Source organism: Narcine bancroftii, chromosome 3 (genome assembly GCF_036971445.1).
Source record: "Narcine bancroftii isolate sNarBan1 chromosome 3, sNarBan1.hap1, whole genome shotgun sequence".
Taxonomy (NCBI): domain Eukaryota; kingdom Metazoa; phylum Chordata; class Chondrichthyes; order Torpediniformes; family Narcinidae; genus Narcine; species Narcine bancroftii.
The window spans coordinates 18,124,875-18,133,445 of record NC_091471.1 but is presented as its reverse complement, the minus strand read 5'-3'; positions in this window follow the sequence as shown (position 1 = coordinate 18,133,445).

The window sequence follows — 8,571 nt, the reverse complement described above, 5'->3', positions numbered from 1 at the left end:
GCAAGAATCTGCAGAGAGTAGTGAATGTATCTCATTCCATCGCACAACTATCAACTCCATCTATAGCTCCTGCTGTCTTGGAAAACCAGCCAACTTATTACATAGAATTTAGAACAGAATAACACAATACAGGCCCTTTGGCTCACGCTGTTGTGCCGACCTATATAAATCTAAACCACCCCACCCCCACTCACAGCCCATAGCCCTCCATTTTTCTTACATCCGTGTGCCTGCCTAAGATTTTTTTTTAATATCCCTGTTGTACCAGCTTCCACCACCACCCCCGCGATGCATTCCAGGCACCTCTCCCTATGTAAAATAACCTTCTTCTGACACTTCCCCTAAAATTTCTTCCACACAACCTTAAGCAGATGTCTACTGGTATAGGCCCAAGTTAAAACTCAGCAGGTCAAATAGTGTACTTTAGAGAGCAAAGATAAAGATACATAACCAATATTTCAGACTTGAGCCCTTCATCAAGGTATGGAAAAATGTCCAAGTGGAGGCAGAGTTGAGGGGCCTTACCTGTATAGGCTTCCAGCATGGATTGCTCCACAAAGCCCACAAACAGGAAGGCGTAGCTGGGATCCCTGGCTATTCCTTTGATTTGAAGAAAGAGAGATGAGTCAGAGAAGTTATTAAGAGCGACAACATGTTCTGCCTGGCAGAGGAGGGCAGCGATGGAGGGTGACAGGTTGGGTCTCTTGCCAAGTGCTTTGAGAACTTCTATACGGGAAGATGAAGGTGTAAAGGGATTGGATGTCCAAAATCTATCCTCTGGTATTGGTCATTGTCACGTTGGGAAAGGGGTGCTTGCTGTTCATTCTGTCTATGCCTCTCGTAACCTTATACACTCACATGTAAATACAATAGTACATATAGTAGAAGACTCATCCCACCCCAGCCACCTTCTCTTCACCCCTCCTACCAGGAAAAATATTCATGAGAGTGAAATCACACATCACCAGTTTCTCCCTTGCTGTTATTAGACTCCTGAATGACCCCCAAATTCATAAAATGTATGTTATCTTTGCACCTCTTGATCTATTTTTTGTAACTCTGCACATCTGCGCTGTGCCTTTACTTGCTGGTCAATGTTTGAGATATTTAGCTGGACTGCTTGCAAAACAAATTGTGTTACTGCATCTTGGTGTTCAACAATAAATTTGAACTTGAACTTGAATTATAAGCCTTGTTCACATCCTCTAATGCAGGGGTGTCAAACTCAAATTCACGGAGGGCCAAAATTAAAAACTTGGACTAAGTCGAGGGCCAAACTAAATATTTATTGAAAATTTTCAACAACATCTGCATGTTTTCTCTTCTTTCAACATATGTAATGTTAAACTTTAGGATATAACTTTAGGAGGATAATGTTACAGGTCAGGAGTAGGTAGCTCAAGTTCACCCTTTGCTTGACCTGAGGGAAACCTATTTGGTCCCTGTGGAGATGTAGTCAGCATTCACAGGCTGTGTCCATTTTGGCCTGCATCAGGACTCAGCATTTCCTGCTCACTCCTCAGGCTCTAGGCCTCTATTCACCCTCGACCCACCATCCCTCTACCTGACCAGTCCTTTACCCAACCTCTACTCACCCCTCACTTCACTTGCTCTGCCTCTACCCACCCCATCCTGTACACGCCCCTCTACTGCCTCTCCCCTCAACCTGTTCCTCCCTCTACCCGTCTCTCACCCTCTAATCACCCCTCCCCTACTCGCCCTATTCCTCTCCTTTTACCTCTTCCCTATCCACCTCTCCTTCTACGCATCCCTCCCTATAACTGCCCCTTGCACCACCATAACTTCCCCTGCCCATTACTCCTCACCTACACTCTCTGCCCACCCCTGCTTACCCACCCACTCAGGCCCAGCGCGCTGCCGATCAGCCTTTGCGGAACAGCGGGGGCCGTGCGCAGCCTGCCATGTCCGTCGCGCCGACAGGAAATCACAGGCGCTCGCCAATCCGCCGCACCGCTCGACAGGTGGGAGAAGTGACTGGTTGTGCGGGGAGCCTTCCAACTGGCTTGCCGGCTGATGACATCGACAGACTTCTCGTGTAACAATTTTGTTTTCCCCGTTCTCAAAGTTTGCACGGTCAACCTGCAACACTCTTGCTCCCTCCGCGTCCCGTGGACCTGATGCCCGGGTGTTGTTAGGATTCCCAGCAGAAGGTTTGTGCAACTTTACCATTCTGGATTCCTTTTTGAGAATATTCTGGCCATCTTTTAAGGGGGGGTGGTTTTAGGGGGGAGGGGATAGTTAGGGGGTGGGGAAGGATGTGCAATGAAGGGGGAGGATGGTGGGGGTGACATTACCAAAAAACAGCATCGGCTCTCGCTGCAGGGTGGGCCACCTCTAATACATTTTTGAAATGATCTTGCGGGCCAAATATAATTATATCGCGGGCCATATTTGGCCCGCGGGCCAGAGTTTGACATGTGTGCTCTAATGGATTAAGAACATTAGAACTTGTGATCTTCATCAGCCAGTGTAATGGAAGATTTAAATCGTGTTTTTTTACTTTTGCAGCCTTTGCTTCTACAAGGCTGAGAACCTGCTTGTTTTTTAGAATCAGCAGACATAAGCTAAATTCCACCGAGTGGCCAGAGATGCAGTTATCTGAAGAAAGGACATCCGTGTACCAAGAACATTTAATCTTCCTGCTTGTTTTGGTCACAGACTGTCAGAGGCCTAGCCTTGATGCAAAATAAACCATTGTATTCAAAGTGATAAGCTGAAAATTATGTTATTTGATAGAAGCCTAGCATGCTAGCTTGCTCGCTTATCTTTCTTGCTGTGCTGGGAATAGGTGCTTGGGTAAGCAGTTTTTGGGTAATATAAGCCATGGTCCCGCTGCTGAAGTTTGAGACTCTCCGAGAGGTGGCAACATCTCTCAGCAAGAAGAGGAACTTCTAGAGTCCAGTCAACGTCCCGGTCGGGGGAGGTGGAGAAGCTGCTACCGGCGCCCTGACAACCTACTACAAGTGTGCAGTTGTTGCCTCGCTTCAGCAGTTGGGACCAGTCCAAGCGCTGATAAGTATAGTTGGGAAGAGCTTGCATATTGTAGTGTGAAATCAGCTTTTGAATTTGTAATAAACATTTGTATAATCTGAACTGCTCTCGGTGTGTGTGTCTATTTTCTTTTGGTAGCTCAAACACTGTGACCAATCTAAAATGAACAAAGTGAGAGGTACAAGTTTACCCAAGACAGCCAGAAAACACACAGAAATGCTGGAGGATCTCAGCAGGTCTCGCCGCGTCAATAGGAGGTAAAGATATACTGTATTACTGACATTTTGAACCAAGCCCTATCTTTGAAGAAGGATTCAGGCCTGAAATGTCAGTAATATATTTTTGCCTTTTATAGACGCGGAGAGACCTGCTGAGTCCCTCCAGCATCTCTGTGTGATTTTACTACAATTAGCATCTACAGACTTTCACGCTTCACTCCATCTTCATTTGCTTCCCTCCTTTCTCCCTTCTTCCCATTTATTCATTCCTTACTTCAGTCTTTCTCTATATCTATCTCTGCACTCATTCCTCCTTTCCTTCTGTCTAAAACCTCCTCGTGGTATTATTGTATGCATATTTACTCCTCAATGCCGATTTGATCTTAACCACAAGAACATAGCCAGTGAATGTGAAGTGGGCTCTTTTGTTGCACGCATATAATGTGGTTCTTAGTTAAGACTGCGCTGAAAATAATAATGAGTTTAATCATCACTGAAGCCTTTTATTTAAATAGGTATCAAGCAATATCAATACAAACTTATCTGGTAACTTTAATAGAAATATGAGCAAGTAATATAGCTGTATCCTAACATGTAGGTTAGAACGTAGAACATTACTGCAGAGTACAGGCCCTTCAGCCCACAATGTCGTGCTGACTTATGTGAACGTATACCACAACGATCTAATATTTCCCCTCCTCATGTTCATAACCATTCAAAAGGTGCTTAGAATGGCACATGGATGTAAGAAAAATAAAGGGTTCTGAGAAGTGTTCCCTCTAAGCTGTGTGCATGCACTCACCTAAAACATTCAGTGTGTGCGAGCACAAATTAATTCAAAGAGAACGCGCACACTGTTCGTTTTGTGTGAGTGTGTGCGCATACACAGAATGTTTGTGTGTGCATGCACATGCACAGTTTAGAAGGTACGCTTCTCATATCGTTTTTTTATTTTTCTTACTTCCAAGAGATTTTTGAATGTCCCTATTGAACCAGCCTCTACCACCACCCCCAGCGACATATTCCAAGCACCTGCCATGCTCTGTGTAAACCCCTTATCTCTGATGTTTCTGCACTCACTTCAAAGAGATTTCTCCTGCTGATTACTACAGATTGCCCCGTAACTACGGCAGTTGGAGGGAGACGTTCATTATCGTCTTCTCAAGGTCATTTGGGGATGGAGAATAAACGTTACCTTGCCAGCAATGCACACATGCCAAAAAATAGATAAAGGGACAAATAACATTTCTCACTGAACTATATAACAATTAGTAACGTCAGGAGCGAATGCGTCAGGTATCATACCGAGGATGGGAGAGTTTGCTTCAAACTCAGCAAGCTGGCAGCAGGAAGGGTGGTGTCAGTTCTTGGGGAACAGGGTCCACGATCTGAAAATCATGGCTTTGGTTCACGACATGTAGAGAGATAAAATAATGGGAAGCAGAAAAGACACCGTTGGTCAGGCAGCATCCACAGAGCGAAATGAGCAGTCAGTGTTTTGCTTTGGTATCCTTTACTGAGACTGTCTGGATAAATAGTCCCAACCTAAAATGTTGACTGACCATTTCTATCCATGGATGCTGCCTAGCCCACTGAATCCCTCCATCATCTCGTTGCTAGATCAAGATTCCCGCTCTATTAGGAGAGAGGCCAGTTCTGGATGCCAAACAAGCAATCCCACAATCTACATATTTGCTGATGACCATTGTTGGTTGCATAAATGGAAATGACGAGTCGAAAAACAGGATGGACATTAAGAATCTGGTTGCGTGGTGTCAGAACAGCAATCACCAAGAGTGAAGAGTTTATTGTTGATTTTAGCCAAGAGAAGGCGAGGGACCATGCTGTCTGTGTGGATGAGGAGGCAGAGAGAGTCAGAACCTGGGTCAACCATACAGATGGCACGCCTATACCTCTACTATTTCAGGACGCTGACAAGATTTGGCATATCGTTGGATTCTCTCTCAAATTTCAACAGGTGTCTTGTGGAAAGTATACTGACTTGTTGCATCACTGTCTGGTTTGACATACAAGTCCTCTAAAATGTAGAAGGTAGGAAACCTGGCCAGGTCAATCACAGGCTCTGATGTTATGAGCCCAAAGGATCCCAAAACCTAGCAGCAATAGACATTTACCAAGACAAGTAGTTTTTAAAACAAAAGTTGTTTTTAATCAAATTTAAACATGAAAATAGAATCAAACTTTAACTTATCTCTATACTAAACTAACCCAAATTAACCCCCTTCTAATTCTAAGCGCACGTGTATGTAATGTGTGTGTAAATTCAAGAAAAGTGATTTGGTTCACAGTTCAATCTCTTTTCTCCTTCTTCCACATTCTCTCGTTGCAGGCAATTCTTATACTGTGCACAGAATTTAACATGTATAAAGTTCACCAGGCTTTGGTGCTTGAAGGGTAAATGTTTACTGCTCAGGAAGGTTCTTGTAGGGTTTGCAGAGATAGATTTGTTGCTCCAGGATTTCCACATCTGAGGTACTGCCATGAGTCACCTCAATGTCTCGCTGATGAAACTTGCCCTATCAGGGTTCTTCAGATGGTAACCTTTCTTTCAGGCTAACACAAAGTTTGTTTCTGCTCCGCTTATTCCAAGAGAAACATCAGACAGATAGAACTTCCAGCCATCCACTGCTCTGGAGCTTTCTGTTTCCAACCAGCTTTTCCTGGCTTTTTTCAGCCTTGACTGTTCAGTCTCTTTCAGTGTCACCCACACTAGCTGAGAGGGCTTGTCTTCTCTCCCTCTCTAACTGAGACTGGCAGAAAGCCCATGTGACTCTCTCACTTGCAAATCCCCACCTTCTCCAGCAAACAACAGGAGTTCTCCTCTCTTGGTGAAGCAGTTGTCTTAGATAAACAAAACCCAGAGTGACCTTTCTGTGAGCACACTGTAGTTATTCAACCAGCCAGCCTGTCTCCAATCCAAGACAATGGTCTATTCATTCCATGACATCATTTCAATTAGCACCTACTTGTGAAATGTGCATACCATTCTCCATAGATCCTGCAATGTTACTGAATATGAATTCTTCAGTTTTTCAAATAAGATCTGTTTTTACAATGTGTGTGTATTTATGTAACCTACTCTAATTTTACAAAGTTCTCCCAAATATATGTACTCCATTACACTAACATCCAATCCATTGTGGATTAAATTTAAATTTAGACATACAGTACAGTAACAGGCTTTTCCACCCCATGAACCTGTGCTACCCAATTGCATCTGTCATGGGTTATATTATATTTTATGTATATATCTTCTCTTTGGCTTGGCTTCGCGGACGAAGATTTATGGAGGGGGTAAAAAGTCCACGTCAGCTGCAGACTCGTTTGTGGCTGACAAGTCCGATGCGGGACAGGCAGACACGATTGCAGCGGTTGCAGGGGAAAATTGGTTGGTTGGGGATGGGTGTTGGGTTTTTCCTCCTTTGCCTTTTGTCAGTGAGGTAGGCTCTGCGGTCTTCTTCAAAGGAGGTTGCTGCCCGCCAAACTGTGAGGCGCCAAGATGCACGGTTTGAGGCGATATCAGCCCACTGGCGGTGGTCAATGTGGCAGGCACCAAGAGATTTCTTTAGGCAGTCCTTGTACCTTTTCTTTGGTGCATCTCTGTCACGGTGGCCAGTGGAGAGCTCGCCATATAACACGATCTTGGGAAGGCGATGGTCCTCCATTCTGGAGACGTGACCCATCCAGCGCAGCTGGATCTTCAGCAGCGTGGACTCGATGCTGTCGACCTCTGCCATCTCGAGTACTTCGACGTTAGGGATGTAAGCGCTCCAATGGATGTTGAGGATGGAGCGGAGACAACGCTGGTGGAAGCGTTCTAGGAGCCGTAGGTGGTGCCGGTAGAGGACCCATGATTCGGAGCCGAACAGGAGTGTGGGTATGACAACGGCTCTGTATACGCTTATCTTTGTGAGGTTTTTCAGTTGGTTGTTTTTCCAGACTCTTTTGTGTAGTCTTCCAAAGGCGCTATTTGCCTTGGCGAGTCTGTTGTCTATCTCATTGTCGATCCTTGCATCTGATGAAATGGTGCAGCCGAGATAGGTAAACTGGTTGACCGTTTTGAGTTTTGTGTGCCCGATGGAGATGTGGGGGGGGCTGGTAATCATGGTGGGGAGCTGGCTGATGGAGGACCTCAGTTTTCTTCAGGCTGACTTCCAGGCCAAACATTTTGGCAGTTTCCGCAAAGCAGGACGTCAAGCGCTGAAGAGCTGGCTCTGAATGGGCAACTAAAGCGGCATCGTCTGCAAAGAGTAGTTCACGGACAAGTTTCTCTTGTGTCTTGGTGTGAGCTTGCAGGCGCCTCAGATTGAAGAGACTGCCATCCGTGCGGTACCGGATGTAAACAGCGTCTTCATTGTTGGGGTCTCTCATGGCTTGGTTCAGCATCATGCTGAAGAAGATTGAAAAGAGGGTTGGTGCGAGAACACAGCCTTGCTTCACGCCATTGTTAATGGAGAAGGGTTCAGAGAGCTCATTGCTGTATCTGACCCGACCTTGTTGGTTTTCGTGCAGTTGGATAATCATGTTGAGGAACTTTGGGGGACATCCGATGCGCTCTAGTATTTGCCAAAGCCCTTTCCTGCTCACGGTGTCGAAGGCTTTGGTGAGGTCAACAAAGGTGATGTAGAGTCCTTTGTTTTGTTCTCTGCATTTTTCTTGGAGCTGTCTGAGGGCAAAGACCATGTCAGTAGTTCCTCTGTTTGCGCGAAAGCCGCACTGTGATTCTGGGAGAATATATATATTATATATATATATATAAGAGATACATTGTGGGGGAGTTTAGTTTAGGTCACCACAAGCAAAGTAACACTGCATATCCCATTTAAAATGCAAGAGTTTGGCTGACGCTAGTCATGAAGGCACCAGTGGCTTTGCAAAGACAATGGGACTGTTTTGGAAGGATTTTAAAAAACAAGTGCAAAGAAACAGTCCAAGTTCAAAGTTTTTGGAGCCTGTAACATGGCAAGCTGGCAGGCTTGTTAAAACCCCATTTTGAAGATGGGTTGTGAGTTCTGAGTTAAACCTGTTTAAAAACCCGTGTAGTCCTTACAAGAGGAAATGTCTGGCTAGAGCATTTCTCCTGAAATAGGGGAAACAAGAGGAACTCTGTGGTGACCTGGAAGAAGAGGTTAGCATATGGAAAACCCAAGATGGGGCAAGTTTCTTCGGCAAGATATTGAACTACTGATCTTGGGAAATGAGTTAGTGTGTGTCCAACAAGCAACAAATCTCTCTCTGAAAACCGACAAGAACCTTACTGAGCTGTAACCATTTATCTTTAAGTACCAGACCTTGGGGAAAATTAATGAATGTTAAATTC